Source organism: Salminus brasiliensis, chromosome 11, assembly GCF_030463535.1.
Source record: "Salminus brasiliensis chromosome 11, fSalBra1.hap2, whole genome shotgun sequence".
Lineage (NCBI taxonomy): Eukaryota > Metazoa > Chordata > Actinopteri > Characiformes > Bryconidae > Salminus > Salminus brasiliensis.
Window position 1 is genome coordinate 31,877,921 of NC_132888.1, and position 15,087 is coordinate 31,893,007.

The 15,087-nt window shown below is 38.8% G+C and overlaps 48 pseudogenes; all 48 read right to left on the reverse strand.

Annotated features, from left to right (window-relative positions):
- Positions 1 to 127: 127 nt before the first annotated feature.
- Positions 128 to 246, reverse strand: LOC140569968 (5S ribosomal RNA; annotated as a pseudogene).
- Positions 247 to 431: 185 nt separating this feature from the next.
- Positions 432 to 550, reverse strand: LOC140569186 (5S ribosomal RNA; annotated as a pseudogene).
- A 185-nt stretch (positions 551 to 735) lies between these two features.
- On the reverse strand, positions 736 to 854 carry LOC140569187 (5S ribosomal RNA; annotated as a pseudogene).
- A 185-nt stretch (positions 855 to 1,039) lies between these two features.
- On the reverse strand, positions 1,040 to 1,158 carry LOC140569188 (5S ribosomal RNA; annotated as a pseudogene).
- A 186-nt stretch (positions 1,159 to 1,344) lies between these two features.
- LOC140566115 (5S ribosomal RNA) lies at positions 1,345 to 1,463 on the reverse strand (annotated as a pseudogene).
- A 222-nt stretch (positions 1,464 to 1,685) lies between these two features.
- LOC140569189 (5S ribosomal RNA) lies at positions 1,686 to 1,804 on the reverse strand (annotated as a pseudogene).
- A 185-nt stretch (positions 1,805 to 1,989) lies between these two features.
- Positions 1,990 to 2,108, reverse strand: LOC140569190 (5S ribosomal RNA; annotated as a pseudogene).
- Positions 2,109 to 2,293: 185 nt separating this feature from the next.
- Positions 2,294 to 2,412, reverse strand: LOC140569193 (5S ribosomal RNA; annotated as a pseudogene).
- Positions 2,413 to 2,597: 185 nt separating this feature from the next.
- LOC140569194 (5S ribosomal RNA) lies at positions 2,598 to 2,716 on the reverse strand (annotated as a pseudogene).
- Positions 2,717 to 2,901: 185 nt separating this feature from the next.
- Positions 2,902 to 3,020, reverse strand: LOC140569195 (5S ribosomal RNA; annotated as a pseudogene).
- Positions 3,021 to 3,206: 186 nt separating this feature from the next.
- Positions 3,207 to 3,325, reverse strand: LOC140573264 (5S ribosomal RNA; annotated as a pseudogene).
- A 185-nt stretch (positions 3,326 to 3,510) lies between these two features.
- Positions 3,511 to 3,629, reverse strand: LOC140566116 (5S ribosomal RNA; annotated as a pseudogene).
- A 222-nt stretch (positions 3,630 to 3,851) lies between these two features.
- On the reverse strand, positions 3,852 to 3,970 carry LOC140569196 (5S ribosomal RNA; annotated as a pseudogene).
- A 185-nt stretch (positions 3,971 to 4,155) lies between these two features.
- On the reverse strand, positions 4,156 to 4,274 carry LOC140566333 (5S ribosomal RNA; annotated as a pseudogene).
- Positions 4,275 to 4,459: 185 nt separating this feature from the next.
- LOC140572324 (5S ribosomal RNA) lies at positions 4,460 to 4,578 on the reverse strand (annotated as a pseudogene).
- A 185-nt stretch (positions 4,579 to 4,763) lies between these two features.
- On the reverse strand, positions 4,764 to 4,882 carry LOC140569197 (5S ribosomal RNA; annotated as a pseudogene).
- A 185-nt stretch (positions 4,883 to 5,067) lies between these two features.
- Positions 5,068 to 5,186, reverse strand: LOC140569198 (5S ribosomal RNA; annotated as a pseudogene).
- A 185-nt stretch (positions 5,187 to 5,371) lies between these two features.
- LOC140570186 (5S ribosomal RNA) lies at positions 5,372 to 5,490 on the reverse strand (annotated as a pseudogene).
- Positions 5,491 to 5,712: 222 nt separating this feature from the next.
- LOC140570268 (5S ribosomal RNA) lies at positions 5,713 to 5,831 on the reverse strand (annotated as a pseudogene).
- Positions 5,832 to 6,053: 222 nt separating this feature from the next.
- LOC140566814 (5S ribosomal RNA) lies at positions 6,054 to 6,172 on the reverse strand (annotated as a pseudogene).
- Positions 6,173 to 6,357: 185 nt separating this feature from the next.
- LOC140569199 (5S ribosomal RNA) lies at positions 6,358 to 6,476 on the reverse strand (annotated as a pseudogene).
- Positions 6,477 to 6,661: 185 nt separating this feature from the next.
- LOC140572822 (5S ribosomal RNA) lies at positions 6,662 to 6,780 on the reverse strand (annotated as a pseudogene).
- A 186-nt stretch (positions 6,781 to 6,966) lies between these two features.
- On the reverse strand, positions 6,967 to 7,085 carry LOC140572715 (5S ribosomal RNA; annotated as a pseudogene).
- Positions 7,086 to 7,270: 185 nt separating this feature from the next.
- On the reverse strand, positions 7,271 to 7,389 carry LOC140569200 (5S ribosomal RNA; annotated as a pseudogene).
- A 222-nt stretch (positions 7,390 to 7,611) lies between these two features.
- On the reverse strand, positions 7,612 to 7,730 carry LOC140572880 (5S ribosomal RNA; annotated as a pseudogene).
- A 222-nt stretch (positions 7,731 to 7,952) lies between these two features.
- Positions 7,953 to 8,071, reverse strand: LOC140570536 (5S ribosomal RNA; annotated as a pseudogene).
- A 185-nt stretch (positions 8,072 to 8,256) lies between these two features.
- On the reverse strand, positions 8,257 to 8,375 carry LOC140569201 (5S ribosomal RNA; annotated as a pseudogene).
- Positions 8,376 to 8,597: 222 nt separating this feature from the next.
- On the reverse strand, positions 8,598 to 8,716 carry LOC140569202 (5S ribosomal RNA; annotated as a pseudogene).
- Positions 8,717 to 8,901: 185 nt separating this feature from the next.
- On the reverse strand, positions 8,902 to 9,020 carry LOC140569204 (5S ribosomal RNA; annotated as a pseudogene).
- Positions 9,021 to 9,242: 222 nt separating this feature from the next.
- Positions 9,243 to 9,361, reverse strand: LOC140569205 (5S ribosomal RNA; annotated as a pseudogene).
- A 222-nt stretch (positions 9,362 to 9,583) lies between these two features.
- On the reverse strand, positions 9,584 to 9,702 carry LOC140569206 (5S ribosomal RNA; annotated as a pseudogene).
- A 222-nt stretch (positions 9,703 to 9,924) lies between these two features.
- Positions 9,925 to 10,043, reverse strand: LOC140566815 (5S ribosomal RNA; annotated as a pseudogene).
- A 185-nt stretch (positions 10,044 to 10,228) lies between these two features.
- On the reverse strand, positions 10,229 to 10,347 carry LOC140569207 (5S ribosomal RNA; annotated as a pseudogene).
- Positions 10,348 to 10,569: 222 nt separating this feature from the next.
- Positions 10,570 to 10,688, reverse strand: LOC140571379 (5S ribosomal RNA; annotated as a pseudogene).
- A 185-nt stretch (positions 10,689 to 10,873) lies between these two features.
- On the reverse strand, positions 10,874 to 10,992 carry LOC140566416 (5S ribosomal RNA; annotated as a pseudogene).
- A 185-nt stretch (positions 10,993 to 11,177) lies between these two features.
- LOC140572326 (5S ribosomal RNA) lies at positions 11,178 to 11,296 on the reverse strand (annotated as a pseudogene).
- A 185-nt stretch (positions 11,297 to 11,481) lies between these two features.
- On the reverse strand, positions 11,482 to 11,600 carry LOC140572173 (5S ribosomal RNA; annotated as a pseudogene).
- Positions 11,601 to 11,785: 185 nt separating this feature from the next.
- On the reverse strand, positions 11,786 to 11,904 carry LOC140572075 (5S ribosomal RNA; annotated as a pseudogene).
- A 186-nt stretch (positions 11,905 to 12,090) lies between these two features.
- LOC140570188 (5S ribosomal RNA) lies at positions 12,091 to 12,209 on the reverse strand (annotated as a pseudogene).
- Positions 12,210 to 12,431: 222 nt separating this feature from the next.
- On the reverse strand, positions 12,432 to 12,550 carry LOC140569208 (5S ribosomal RNA; annotated as a pseudogene).
- A 185-nt stretch (positions 12,551 to 12,735) lies between these two features.
- Positions 12,736 to 12,854, reverse strand: LOC140566497 (5S ribosomal RNA; annotated as a pseudogene).
- Positions 12,855 to 13,039: 185 nt separating this feature from the next.
- Positions 13,040 to 13,158, reverse strand: LOC140566680 (5S ribosomal RNA; annotated as a pseudogene).
- Positions 13,159 to 13,343: 185 nt separating this feature from the next.
- Positions 13,344 to 13,462, reverse strand: LOC140570686 (5S ribosomal RNA; annotated as a pseudogene).
- A 185-nt stretch (positions 13,463 to 13,647) lies between these two features.
- Positions 13,648 to 13,766, reverse strand: LOC140569209 (5S ribosomal RNA; annotated as a pseudogene).
- A 222-nt stretch (positions 13,767 to 13,988) lies between these two features.
- Positions 13,989 to 14,107, reverse strand: LOC140566380 (5S ribosomal RNA; annotated as a pseudogene).
- A 185-nt stretch (positions 14,108 to 14,292) lies between these two features.
- LOC140569210 (5S ribosomal RNA) lies at positions 14,293 to 14,411 on the reverse strand (annotated as a pseudogene).
- Positions 14,412 to 14,596: 185 nt separating this feature from the next.
- On the reverse strand, positions 14,597 to 14,715 carry LOC140572825 (5S ribosomal RNA; annotated as a pseudogene).
- Positions 14,716 to 14,900: 185 nt separating this feature from the next.
- On the reverse strand, positions 14,901 to 15,019 carry LOC140570687 (5S ribosomal RNA; annotated as a pseudogene).
- Positions 15,020 to 15,087: the final 68 nt, after the last annotated feature.

Below are 15,087 nucleotides of genomic sequence, written 5' to 3' on the forward strand. Positions count from 1 at the left end.
AACCAAGCAAAAGCATTCCATTTCAACACATCAACATTTACAACACAAAAGAGTTTCAACTACAAATTTGTGCAAAAGATGTAAATAACATGGAAATGTAAGCTTTAATTGTTTGCAGGGTTGGAAAAGCTTACAACACCTGGTATTCCCAGACAGTCTCCCATTCAAGTACTAACCAGGCCCAACCCTAGGTAGCTTCTGAGATCAGACGAGATCAGGAATTCTAAGGGTGGAATGGCCGTAAGCAGAAGCACCTTGCAAACTAGAGGATTCAAATTTCATAGCTAAGACCATATTTGTTCAAAACCAAGCAAAAGCATTCCATTTCAACACATCAACATTTACAACACAAAAGAGTTTCAACTAAAAATTTGTGCAAAAGATGTAAATAACATGGAAATGTAAGCTTTAATTGTTTGCAGGATTGGAAAAGCTTACAACACCTGGTATTCCCAGACAGTCTCCCATTCAAGTACTAACCAGGCCCAACCCTAGGTAGCTTCTGAGATCAGACGAGATCAGGCATTCTAAGGGTGGAATGGCCGTAAGCAGAAGCACCTTGCAAACTAGAGGATTCAAATTTCATAGCTAAGACCATATTTGTTCAAAACCAAGCAAAAGCATTCCATTTCAACACATCAACATTTACAACACAAAAGAGTTTCAACTACAAATTTGTGCAAAAGATGTAAATAACATGGAAATGTAAGCTTTAATTGTTTGCAGGATTGGAAAAGCTTACAACACCTGGTATTCCCAGACAGTCTCCCATTCAAGTACTAACCAGGCCCAACCCTAGGTAGCTTCTGAGATCAGACGAGATCAGGCATTCTAAGGGTGGAATGGCCGTAAGCAGAAGCACCTTGCAAACTAGAGGATTCAAATTTCATAGCTAAGACCATATTTGTTCAAAACCAAGCAAAAGCATTCCATTTCAACACATCAACATTTACAACACAAAAGAGTTTCAACTACAAATTTGTGCAAAAGATGTAAAAAACATGGAAATGTAAGCTTTAATTGTTTGCAGGATTGGAAAAGCTTACAACACCTGGTATTCCCAGACAGTCTCCCATTCAAGTACTAACCAGGCCCAACCCTAGGTAGCTTCTGAGATCAGACGAGATCAGGCATTCTAAGGGTGGAATGGCCGTAAGCAGAAGCACCTTGCAAACCTAGAGGATTCAAATTTCATAGCTAAGACCATATTTGTTCAAAACCAAGCAAAAGCATTCCATTTCAACACATCAACATTTACAACACAAAAGAGTTTCAACTACAAATTTGTGCAAAAGATGTAAATAACATGGAAATGTAAGCTTTAATTGTTTGCAGGATTGGAAAAGCTTACAACACCTGATATTCCCAGACAGTCTCCCATTCAAGTACTAACCAGGCCCAACCCTAGGTAGCTTCTGAGATCAGACGAGATCAGGGATTCTACGGGTGGAATGGCCGTAAGCAGAAGCACCTTGCAAACTAGAGGATTCAAATTTCATAGCTAAGACCATATTTGTTCAAAACCAAGCAAAAGCATTCCATTTCAACACATCAACATTTACAACACAAAGCATTCCATTTCAACACATCAACATTTACAACACAAAAGAGTTTCAACTACAAATTTGTGCAAAAGATGTAAATAACATGGAAATGTAAGCTTTAATTGTTTGCAGGATTGGAAAAGCTTACAACACCTGGTATTCCCAGACAGTCTCCCATTCAAGTACTAACCAGGCCCAACCCTAGGTAGCTTCTGAGATCAGACGAGATCAGGCATTCTAAGGGTGGAATGGCCGTAAGCAGAAGCACCTTGCAAACTAGAGGATTCAAATTTCATAGCTAAGACCATATTTGTTCAAAACCAAGCAAAAGCATTCCATTTCAACACATCAACATTTACAACACAAAAGAGTTTCAACTACAAATTTGTGCAAAAGATGTAAATAACATGGAAATGTAAGCTTTAATTGTTTGCAGGATTGGAAAAGCTTACAACACCTGGTATTCCCAGACAGTCTCCCATTCAAGTACTAACCAGGCCCAACCCTAGGTAGCTTCTGAGATCAGACGAGATCAGGCATTCTAAGGGTGGAATGGCCGTAAGCAGAAGCACCTTGCAAACTAGAGGATTCAAATTTCATAGCTAAGACCATATTTGTTCAAAACCAAGCAAAAGCATTCCATTTCAACACATCAACATTTACAACACAAAAGAGTTTCAACTACAAATTTGTGCAAAAGATGTAAAAAACATGGAAATGTAAGCTTTAATTGTTTGCAGGATTGGAAAAGCTTACAACACCTGGTATTCCCAGACAGTCTCCCATTCAAGTACTAACCAGGCCCAACCCTAGGTAGCTTCTGAGATCAGACGAGATCAGGCATTCTAAGGGTGGAATGGCCGTAAGCAGAAGCACCTTGCAAACTAGAGGATTCAAATTTCATAGCTAAGACCATATTTGTTCAAAACCAAGCAAAAGCATTCCATTTCAACACATCAACATTTACAACACAAAAGAGTTTCAACTACAAATTTGTGCAAAAGATGTAAATAACATGGAAATGTAAGCTTTAATTGTTTGCAGGATTGGAAAAGCTTACAACACCTGGTATTCCCAGACAGTCTCCCATTCAAGTACTAACCAGGCCCAACCCTAGGTAGCTTCTGAGATCAGACGAGATCAGGCATTCTAAGGGTGGAATGGCCGTAAGCAGAAGCACCTTGCAAACTAGAGGATTCAAATTTCATAGCTAAGACCATATTTGTTCAAAACCAAGCAAAAGCATTCCATTTCAACACATCAACATTTACAACACAAAAGAGTTTCAACTACAAATTTGTGCAAAAGATGTAAATAACATGGAAATGTAAGCTTTAATTGTTTGCAGGATTGGAAAAGCTTACAACACCTGGTATTCCCAGACAGTCTCCCATTCAAGTACTAACCAGGCCCAACCCTAGGTAGCTTCTGAGATCAGACGAGATCAGGCATTCTAAGGGTGGAATGGCCGTAAGCAGAAGCACCTTGCAAACCTAGAGGATTCAAATTTCATAGCTAAGACCATATTTGTTCAAAACCAAGCAAAAGCATTCCATTTCAACACATCAACATTTACAACACAAAAGAGTTTCAACTACAAATTTGTGCAAAAGATGTAAATAACATGGAAATGTAAGCTTTAATTGTTTGCAGGATTGGAAAAGCTTACAACACCTGATATTCCCAGACAGTCTCCCATTCAAGTACTAACCAGGCCCAACCCTAGGTAGCTTCTGAGATCAGATGAGATCAGGCATTCTAAGGGTGGAATGGCCTTAAGCAGAAGCACCTTGCAAACTAGAGGATTCAAATTTCATAGCTAAGACCATATTTGTTCAAAACCAAGCAAAAGCATTCCATTTCAACACATCAACATTTACAACACAAAAGAGTTTCAACTACAAATTTGTGCAAAAGATGTAAATAACATGGAAATGTAAGCTTTAATTGTTTGCAGGATTGGAAAAGCTTACAACACCTGATATTCCCAGACAGTCTCCCATTCAAGTACTAACCAGGCCCAACCCTAGGTAGCTTCTGAGATCAGACGAGATCAGGGATTCTACGGGTGGAATGGCCGTAAGCAGAAGCACCTTGCAAACTAGAGGATTCAAATTTCATAGCTAAGACCATATTTGTTCAAAACCAAGCAAAAGCATTCAATTTCAACACATCAACATTTACAACACAAAGCATTCCATTTCAACACATCAACATTTACAACACAAAAGAGTTTCAACTACAAATTTGTGCAAAAGATGTAAATAACATGGAAATGTAAGCTTTAATTGTTTGCAGGATTGGAAAAGCTTACAACACCTGGTATTCCCAGACAGTCTCCCATTCAAGTACTAACCAGGCCCAACCCTAGGTAGCTTCTGAGATCAGACGAGATCAGGCATTCTAAGGGTGGAATGGCCGTAAGCAGAAGCACCTTGCAAACTAGAGGATTCAAATTTCATAGCTAAGACCATATTTGTTCAAAACCAAGCAAAAGCATTCCATTTCAACACATCAACATTTACAACACAAAAGAGTTTCAACTACAAATTTGTGCAAAAGATGTAAATAACATGGAAATGTAAGCTTTAATTGTTTGCAGGATTGGAAAAGCTTACAACACCTGATATTCCCAGACAGTCTCCCATTCAAGTACTAACCAGGCCCAACCCTAGGTAGCTTCTGAGATCAGACGAGATCAGGCATTCTAAGGGTGGAATGGCCTTAAGCAGAAGCACCTTGCAAACTAGAGGATTCAAATTTCATAGCTAAGACCATATTTGTTCAAAACCAAGCAAAAGCATTCCATTTCAACACATCAACATTTACAACACAAAAGAGTTTCAACTACAAATTTGTGCAAAAGATGTAAATAACATGGAAATGTAAGCTTTAATTGTTTGCAGGATTGGAAAAGCTTACAACACCTGGTATTCCCAGACAGTCTCCCATTCAAGTACTAACCAGGCCCAACCCTAGGTAGCTTCTGAGATCAGACGAGATCATGCATTCTAAGGGTGGAATGGCCGTAAGCAGAAGCACCTTGCAAACTAGAGGATTCAAATTTCATAGCTAAGACCATATTTGTTCAAAACCAAGCAAAAGCATTCCATTTCAACACATCAACATTTACAACACAAAAGAGTTTCAACTACAAATTTGTGCAAAAGATGTAAATAACATGGAAATGTAAGCTTTAATTGTTTGCAGGATTGGAAAAGCTTACAACACCTGGTATTCCCAGACAGTCTCCCATTCAAGTACTAACCAGGCCCAACCCTAGGTAGCTTCTGAGATCAGACGAGATCAGGCATTCTAAGGGTGGAATGGCCGTAAGCAGAAGCACCTTGCAAACTAGAGGATTCAAATTTCATAGCTAAGACCATATTTGTTCAAAACCAAGCAAAAGCATTCCATTTCAACACATCAACATTTACAACACAAAAGAGTTTCAACTACAAATTTGTGCAAAAGATGTAAATAACATGGAAATGTAAGCTTTAATTGTTTGCAGGATTGGAAAAGCTTACAACACCTGGTATTCCCAGACAGTCTCCCATTCAAGTACTAACCAGGCCCAACCCTAGGTAGCTTCTGAGATCAGACGAGATCAGGCATTCTAAGGGTGGAATGGCCGTAAGCAGAAGCACCTTGCAAACTAGAGGATTCAAATTTCATAGCTAAGACCATATTTGTTCAAAACCAAGCAAAAGCATTCCATTTCAACACATCAACATTTACAACACAAAAGAGTTTCAACTACAAATTTGTGCAAAAGATGTAAATAACATGGAAATGTAAGCTTTAATTGTTTGCAGGATTGGAAAAGCTTACAACACCTGGTATTCCCAGACAGTCTCCCATTCAAGTACTAACCAGGCCCAACCCTAGGTAGCTTCTGAGATCAGACGAGATCAGGCATTCTAAGGGAGGAATGGCCGTAAGCAGAAGCACCTTGCAAACTAGAGGATTCAAATTTCATAGCTAAGATCATATTTGTTCAAAACCAAGCAAAAGCATTCCATTTCAACACATCAACATTTACAACACAAAGCATTCCATTTCAACACATCAACATTTACAACACAAAAGAGTTTCATCTACAAATTTGTGCAAAAGATGTAAATAACATGGAAATGTAAGCTTTAATTGTTTGCAGGATTGGAAAAGCTTACAACACCTGGTATTCCCAGACAGTCTCCCATTCAAGTACTAACCAGGCCCAACCCTAGGTAGCTTCTGAGATCAAACGAGATCAGGCATTCTAAGGGTGGAATGGCCGTAAGCAGAAGCACCTTGCAAACTAGAGGATTCAAATTTCATAGCTAAGACCATATTTGTTCAAAACCAAGCAAAAGCATTCCATTTCAACACATCAACATTTACAACACAAAGCATTCCATTTCAACACATCAACATTTACAACACAAAAGAGTTTCATCTACAAATTTGTGCAAAAGATGTAAATAACATGGAAATGTAAGCTTTAATTGTTTGCAGGATTGGAAAAGCTTACAACACCTGATATTCCAAGACAGTCTCCCATTCAAGTACTAACCAGGCCCAACCCTAGGTAGCTTCTGAGAGCAGACGAGATCAGGCATTCTAAGGGTGGAATGGCCGTAAGCAGAAGCACCTTGCAAACTAGAGGATTCAAATTTCATAGCTAAGACCATATTTGTTCAAAACCAAGCAAAAGCATTCCATTTCAACACATCAACATTTACAACACAAAAGAGTTTCAACTACAAATTTGTGCAAAAGATGTAAATAACATGGAAATGTAAGCTTTAATTGTTTGCAGGATTGGAAAAGCTTACAACACCTGGTATTCCCAGACAGTCTCCCATTCAAGTACTAACCAGGCCCAACCCTAGGTAGCTTCTGAGATCAGACGAGATCAGGCATTCTAAGGGTGGAATGGCCGTAAGCAGAAGCACCTTGCAAACTAGAGGATTCAAATTTCATAGCTAAGACCATATTTGTTCAAAACCAAGCAAAAGCATTCCATTTCAACACATCAACATTTACAACACAAAAGAGTTTCAACTACAAATTTGTGCAAAAGATGTAAATAACATGGAAATGTAAGCTTTAATTGTTTGCAGGATTGGAAAAGCTTACAACACCGGGTATTCCCAGACAGTCTCCCATTCAAGTACTAACCAGGCCCAACCCTAGGTAGCTTCTGAGATCAGACGAGATCAGGCATTCTAAGGGAGGAATGGCCGTAGGCAGAAGCACCTTGCAAACCTAGAGGATTCAAATTTCATAGCTAAGACCATATTTGTTCAAAACCAAGCAAAAGCATTCCATTTCAACACATCAACATTTACAACACAAAAGAGTTTCAAATACAAATTTGTGCAAAAGATGTAAATAACATGGAAATGTAAGCTTTAATTGTTTGCAGGATTGGAAAAGCTTACAACACCTGGTATTCCCAGACAGTCTCCCATTCAAGTACTAACCAGGCCCAACCCTAGGTAGCTTCTGAGATCAGACGAGATTAGGCATTCTAAGGGTGGAATGGCCGTAAGCAGAAGCACCTTGCAAACTAGAGGATTCAAATTTCATAGCTCAGACCATATTTGTTCAAAACCAAGCAAAAGCATTCCATTTCAACACATCAACATTTACAACACAAAAGAGTTTCAACTACAAATTTGTGCAAAAGATGTAAATAACATGGAAATGTAAGCTTTAATTGTTTGCAGGATTGGAAAAGCTTACAACACCTGGTATTCCCAGACAGTCTCCCATTCAAGTACTAACCAGGCCCAACCCTAGGTAGCTTCTGAGATCAGACGAGATCAGGCATTCTAAGGGTGGAATGGCCGTAAGCAGAAGCACCTTGCAAACTAGAGGATTCAAATTTCATAGCTAAGACCATATTTGTTCAAAACCAAGCAAAAGCATTCCATTTCAACACATCAACATTTACAACACAAAGCATTCCATTTCAACACATCAACATTTACAACACAAAAGAGTTTCATCTACAAATTTGTGCAAAAGATGTAAATAACATGGAAATGTAAGCTTTAATTGTTTGCAGGATTGGAAAAGCTTACAACACCTGGTATTCCCAGACAGTCTCCCATTCAAGTACTAACCGTGCCCAACCCTAGGTAGCTTCTGAGATCAGACGAGATCAGGCATTCTAAGGGTGGAATGGCCGTAAGCAGAAGCACCTTGCAAACTAGAGGATTCAAATTTCATAGCTGAGACCATATTTGTTCAAAACCAAGCAAAAGCATTCCATTTCAACACATCAACATTTACAACACAAAGCATTCCATTTTAACACATCAACATTTACAACACAAAAGAGTTTCATCTACAAATTTGTGCAAAAGATGTAAATAACATGGAAATGTAAGCTTTAATTGTTTGCAGGATTGGAAAAGCTTACAACACCTGGTATTCCCAGACAGTCTCCCATTCAAGTACTAACCAGGCCCAACCCTAGGTAGCTTCTGAGATCAGACGAGATCAGGCATTCTAAAGGTGGAATGGCCGTAAGCAGAAGCACCTTGCAAACTAGAGGATTCAAATTTCATAGCTAAGACCATATTTGTTCAAAACCAAGCAAAAGCATTCCATTTCAACACATCAACATTTACAACACAAAAGAGTTTCAACTACAAATTTGTGCAAAAGATGTAAAAAACATGGAAATGTAAGCTTTAATTGTTTGCAGGATTGGAAAAGCTTACAACACCTGGTATTCCCAGACAGTCTCCCATTCAAGTACTAACCAGGCCCAACCCTAGGTAGCTTCTGAGATCAGACGAGATCAGGCATTCTAAGGGTGGAATGGCCGTAAGCAGAAGCACCTTGCAAACTAGAGGATTCAAATTTCATAGCTAAGACCATATTTGTTCAAAACCAAGCAAAAGCATTCCATTTCAACACATCAACATTTACAACACAAAGCATTCCATTTCAACACATCAACATTTACAACACAAAAGAGTTTCATCTACAAATTTGTGCAAAAGATGTAAATAACATGGAAATGTAAGCTTTAATTGTTTGCAGGATTGGAAAAGCTTACAACACCTGGTATTCCCAGACAGTCTCCCATTCAAGTACTAACCAGGCCCAACCCTAGGTAGCTTCTGAGATCAGACGAGATCAGGCATTCTAAGGGTGGAATGGCCGTAAGCAGAAGCACCTTGCAAACTAGAGGATTCAAATTTCATAGCTAAGACCATATTTGTTCAAAACCAAGCAAAAGCATTCCATTTCAACACATCAACATTTACAACACAAAAGAGTTTCAACTACAAATTTGTGCAAAAGATGTAAAAAACATGGAAATGTAAGCTTTAATTGTTTGCAGGATTGGAAAAGCTTACAACACCTGGTATTCCCAGACAGTCTCCCATTCAAGTACTAACCAGGCCCAACCCTAGGTAGCTTCTGAGATCAGACGAGATCAGGCATTCTAAGGGTGGAATGGCCGTAAGCAGAAGCACCTTGCAAACTAGAGGATTCAAATTTCATAGCTAAGACCATATTTGTTCAAAACCAAGCAAAAGCATTCCATTTCAACACATCAACATTTACAACACAAAGCATTCCATTTCAACACATCAACATTTACAACACAAAAGAGTTTCATCTACAAATTTGTGCAAAAGATGTAAATAACATGGAAATGTAAGCTTTAATTGTTTGCAGGATTGGAAAAGCTTACAACACCTGGTATTCCCAGACAGTCTCCCATTCAAGTACTAACCAGGCCCAACCCTAGGTAGCTTCTGAGATCAGACGAGATCAGGCATTCTAAGGGTGGAATGGCCGTAAGCAGAAGCACCTTGCAAACTAGAGGATTCAAATTTCATAGCTAAGACCATATTTGTTCAAAACCAAGCAAAAGCATTCAATTTCAACACATCAACATTTACAACACAAAGCATTCCATTTCAACACATCAACATTTACAACACAAAAGAGTTTCAACTACAAATTTGTGCAAAAGATGTAAATAACATGGAAATGTAAGCTTTAATTGTTTGCAGGATTGGAAAAGCTTACAACACCTGGTATTCCCAGACAGTCTCCCATTCAAGTACTAACCAGGCCCAACCCTAGGTAGCTTCTGAGATCAGACGAGATCAGGCATTCTAAGGGTGGAATGGCCGTAAGCAGAAGCACCTTGCAAACTAGAGGATTCAAATTTCATAGCTAAGACCATATTTGTTCAAAACCAAGCAAAAGCATTCCATTTCAACACATCAACATTTACAACACAAAGCATTCCATTTCAACACATCAACATTTACAACACAAAAGAGTTTCATCTACAAATTTGTGCAAAAGATGTAAATAACATGGAAATGTAAGCTTTAATTGTTTGCAGGATTGGAAAAGCTTACAACACCTGATATTCCAAGACAGTCTCCCATTCAAGTACTAACCAGGCCCAACCCTAGGTAGCTTCTGAGAGCAGACGAGATCAGGCATTCTAAGGGTGGAATGGCCGTAAGCAGAAGCCCCTTGCAAACTAGAGGATTCAAATTTCATAGCTAAGACCATATTTGTTCAAAACCAAGCAAAAGCATTCCATTTCAACACATCAACATTTACAACACAAAAGAGTTTCAACTACAAATTTGTGCAAAAGATGTAAATAACATGGAAATGTAAGCTTTAATTGTTTGCAGGATTGGAAAAGCTTACAACACCTGGTATTCCCAGACAGTCTCCCATTCAAGTACTAACCAGGCCCAACCCTAGGTAGCTTCTGAGATCAGACGAGATCAGGCATTCTAAGGGTGGAATGGCCGTAAGCAGAAGCACCTTGCAAACTAGAGGATTCAAATTTCATAGCTAAGACCATATTTGTTCAAAACCAAGCAAAAGCATTCAATTTCAACACATCAACATTTACAACACAAAGCATTCCATTTCAACACATCAACATTTACAACACAAAAGAGTTTCAACTACAAATTTGTGCAAAAGATGTAAATAACATGGAAATGTAAGCTTTAATTGTTTGCAGGATTGGAAAAGCTTACAACACCTGGTATTCCCAGACAGTCTCCCATTCAAGTACTAACCAGGCCCAACCCTAGGTAGCTTCTGAGATCACACGAGATCAGGCATTCTAAGGGTGGAATGGCCGTAAGCAGAAGCACCTTGCAAACTAGAGGATTCAAATTTCATAGCTAAGACCATATTTGTTCAAAACCAAGCAAAAGCATTCCATTTCAACACATCAACATTTACAACACAAAAGAGTTTCAACTACAAATTTGTGCAAAAGATGTAAATAACATGGAAATGTAAGCTTTAATTGTTTGCAGGATTGGAAAAGCTTACAACACCTGATATTCCCAGACAGTCTCCCATTCAAGTACTAACCAGGCCCAACCCTAGGTAGCTTCTGAGATCAGACGAGATCAGGAATTCTAAGGGTGGAATGGCCTTAAGCAGAAGCACCTTGCAAACTAGAGGATTCAAATTTCATAGCTCAGACCACATTTGTTCAAAACCAAGCAAAAGCATTCCATTTCAACACATCAACATTTACAACACAAAAGAGTTTCAACTACAAATTTGTGCAAAAGATGTAAATAACATGGAAATGTAAGCTTTAATTGTTTGCAGGATTGGAAAAGCTTACAACACCTGGTATTCCCAGACAGTCTCCCATTCAAGTACTAACCAGGCCCAACCCTAGGTAGCTTCTGAGATCAGACGAGATCATGCATTCTAAGGGTGGAATGGCCGTAAGCAGAAGCACCTTGCAAACTAGAGGATTCAAATTTCATAGCTAAGACCATATTTGTTCAAAACCAAGCAAAAGCATTCCATTTCAACACATCAACATTTACAACACAAAAGAGTTTCAACTACAAATTTGTGCAAAAGATGTAAATAACATGGAAATGTAAGCTTTAATTGTTTGCAGGATTGGAAAAGCTTACAACACCTGGTATTCCCAGACAGTCTCCCATTCAAGTACTAACCAGGCCCAACCCTAGGTAGCTTCTGAGATCAGACAAGATCAGGCATTCTAAGGGTGGAATGGCCGTAAGCAGAAGCAGCTTGCAAACTAGAGGATTCAAATTTCATAGCTAAGACCATATTTGTTCAAAACCAAGCAAAAGCATTCCATTTCAACACATCAACATTTACAACACAAAAGAGTTTCAACTACAAATTTGTGCAAAAGATGTAAATAACATGGAAATGTAAGCTTTAATTGTTTGCAGGATTGGAAAAGCTTACAACACCTGATATTCCCAGACAGTCTCCCATTCAAGTACTAACCAGGCCCAACCCTAGGTAGCTTCTGAGATCAGATGAGATCAGGCATTCTAAGGGTGGAATGGCCGTAGGCAGAAGCACCTTGCAAACCTAGAGGATTCAAATTTCATAGCTAAGACCATATTTGTTCAAAACCAAGCAAAAGCATTCCATTTCAACACATCAACATTTACAACACAAAAGAGTTTCAACTACAAATTTGTGCAAAAGATGTAAATAACATGGAAATGTAAGCTTTAATTGTTTGCAGGATTGGAAAAGCTTACAACACCTGGTATTCCCAGACAGTCTCCCATTCAAGTACTAACCAGGCCCAACCCTAGGTAGCTTCTGAGATCAGACGAGATCAGGCATTCTAAGGGAGGAATGGCCGTAAGCAGAAGCACCTTGCAAACTAGAGGATTCAAATTTCATAGCTAAGATCATATTTGTTCAAAACCAAGCAAAAGCATTCCATTTCAACACATCAACATTTACAACACAAAGCATTCCATTTCAACACATCAACATTTACAACACAAAAGAGTTTCATCTACAAATTTGTGCAAAAGATGTAAATAACATGGAAATGTAAGCTTTAATTGTTTGCAAGATTGGAAAAGCTTACAACACCTGGTATTCCCAGACAGTCTCCCATTCAAGTACTAACCAGGCCCAACCCTAGGTAGCTTCTGAGATCAGACGAGATCAGGCATTCTAAGGGTGGAATGGCCGTAAGCAGAAGCACCTTGCAAACTAGAGGATTCAAATTTCATAGCTAAGACCATATTTGTTCAAAACCAAGCAAAAGCATTCCATTTCAACACATCAACATTTACAACACAAAAGAGTTTCAACTACAAATTTGTGCAATAGATGTAAATAACATGGAAATGTAAGCTTTAATTGTTTGCAGGATTGGAAAAGCTTACAGCACCTGGTATTCCCAGACAGTCTCCCGTTCAAGTACTAACCAGGCCCAACCCTAGGTAACTTCTGAGATCAGACGAGATCAGGCATTCTAAGGGTGGAATGGCCGTAAGCAGAAGCACCTTGCAAACTAGAGGATTCAAATTTCATAGCTAAGACCATATTTGTTCAAAACCAAGCAAAAGCATTCCATTTCAACACATCAACATTTACAACACAAAAGAGTTTCAACTACAAATTTGTGCAAAAGATGTAAATAACATGGAAATGTAAGCTTTAATTGTTTGCAGGATTGGAAAAGCTTACAACACCTGGTATTCCCAGACAGTCTCGCATTCAAGTACTAACCAGGCCCAACCCTAGGTAGCTTCTGAGATCAGACGAGATCAGGCATTCTAAGGGTGGAATGGCCATAAGCAGAAGCACCTTGCAAACTAGAGGATTCAAATTTCATAGCTAAGACCATATTTGTTCAAAACCAAGCAAAAGCATTCCATTTCAACACATCAACATTTACAACACAAAAGAGTTTCAACTACAAATTTGTGCAAAAGATGTAAATAACATGGAAATGTAAGCTTTAATTGTTTGCAGGATTGGAAAAGCTTACAACACCTGATATTCCCAGACAGTCTCCCATTCAAGTACTAACCAGGCCCAACCCTAGGTAGCTTCTGAGATCAGACGAGATCAGGCATTCTAAGGGTGGAATGGCCGTAAGCAGAAGCACCTTGCAAACTAGAGGATTCAAATTTCATAGCTAAGACCATATTTGTTCAAAACCAAGCAAAAGCATTCCATTTCAACACATCAACATTTACAACACAAAAGAGTTTCAACTACAAATTTGTGCAAAAGATGTAAATAACATGGAAATGTAAGCTTTAATTGTTTGCAGGATTGGAAAAGCTTACAACACCTGGTATTCCCAGACAGTCTCCCATTCAAGTACTAACCAGGCCCAACCCTAGGTAGCTTCTGAGATCAGACGAGATCAGGCATTCTAAGGGTGGAATGGCCGTAAGCAGAAGCACCTTGCAAACTAGAGGATTCAAATTTCATAGCTAAGACCATATTTGTTCAAAACCAAGCAAAAGCATTCCATTTCAACACATCAACATTTACAACACAAAGCATTCCATTTCAACACATCAACATTTACAACACAAAAGAGTTTCATCTACAAATTTGTGCAAAAGATGTAAATAACATGGAAATGTAAGCTTTAATTGTTTGCAGGATTGGAAAAGCTTACAACACCTGGTATTCCCAGACAGTCTCCCATTAAAGTACTAACCAGGCCCAACCCTAGGTAGCTTCTGAGATCAGACGATATCAGGCATTCTAAGGGTGGAATGGCCGTAAGCAGAAGCACCTTCCAAACTAGAGGATTCAAATTTCATAGCTAAGACCATATTTGTTCAAAACCAAGCAAAAGCATTCCATTTCAACACATCAACATTTACAACACAAAAGAGTTTCAACTACAAATTTGTGCAAAAGATGTAAATAACATGGAAATGTAAGCTTTAATTGTTTGCAGGATTGGAAAAGCTTACAACACCTGGTATTCCCAGACAGTCTCCCATTCAAGTACTAACCAGGCCCAACCCTAGGTAGCTTCTGAGATCAGACGAGATCAGGCATTCTAAGGGTGGAATGGCCGTAAGCAGAAGCACCTTGCAAACTAGAGGATTCAAATTTCATAGCTAAGACCATATTTGTTCAAAACCAAGCAAAAGCATTCCATTTCAACACATCAACATTTACAACACAAAAGAGTTTCAACTACAAATTTGTGCAAAAGATGTAAATAACATGGAAATGTAAGCTTTAATTGTTTGCAGGATTGGAAAACCTTACAACACCTGGTATTCCCAGACAGTCTCCCATTCAAGTACTAACCAGGCCCAACCCTAGGTAGCTTCTGAGATCAGACGAGATCAGGCATTCTAAGGGTGGAATGGCCATAAGCAGAAGCACCTTGCAAACTAGAGGATTCAAATTTCATAGCTAAGACCATATTTGTTCAAAACCAAGCAAAAGCATTCCATTTCAACACATCAACATTTACAACACAAAAGAGTTTCAACTACAAATTTGTGCAAAAGATGTAAATAACATGGAAATGTAAGCTTTAATTGTTTGCAGGATTGGAAAAGCTTACAACACCTGATATTCCCAGACAGTCTCCCATTCAAGTACTAACCAGGCCCAACCCTAGGTAGCTTCTGAGATCAGACGAGATCAGGCATTCTAAGGGTGGAATGGCCGTAAGCAGAAGCACCTTGCAAACTAGAGGATTCAAATTTCATAGCTAAGACCATATTTGTTCAAAACCAAGCAA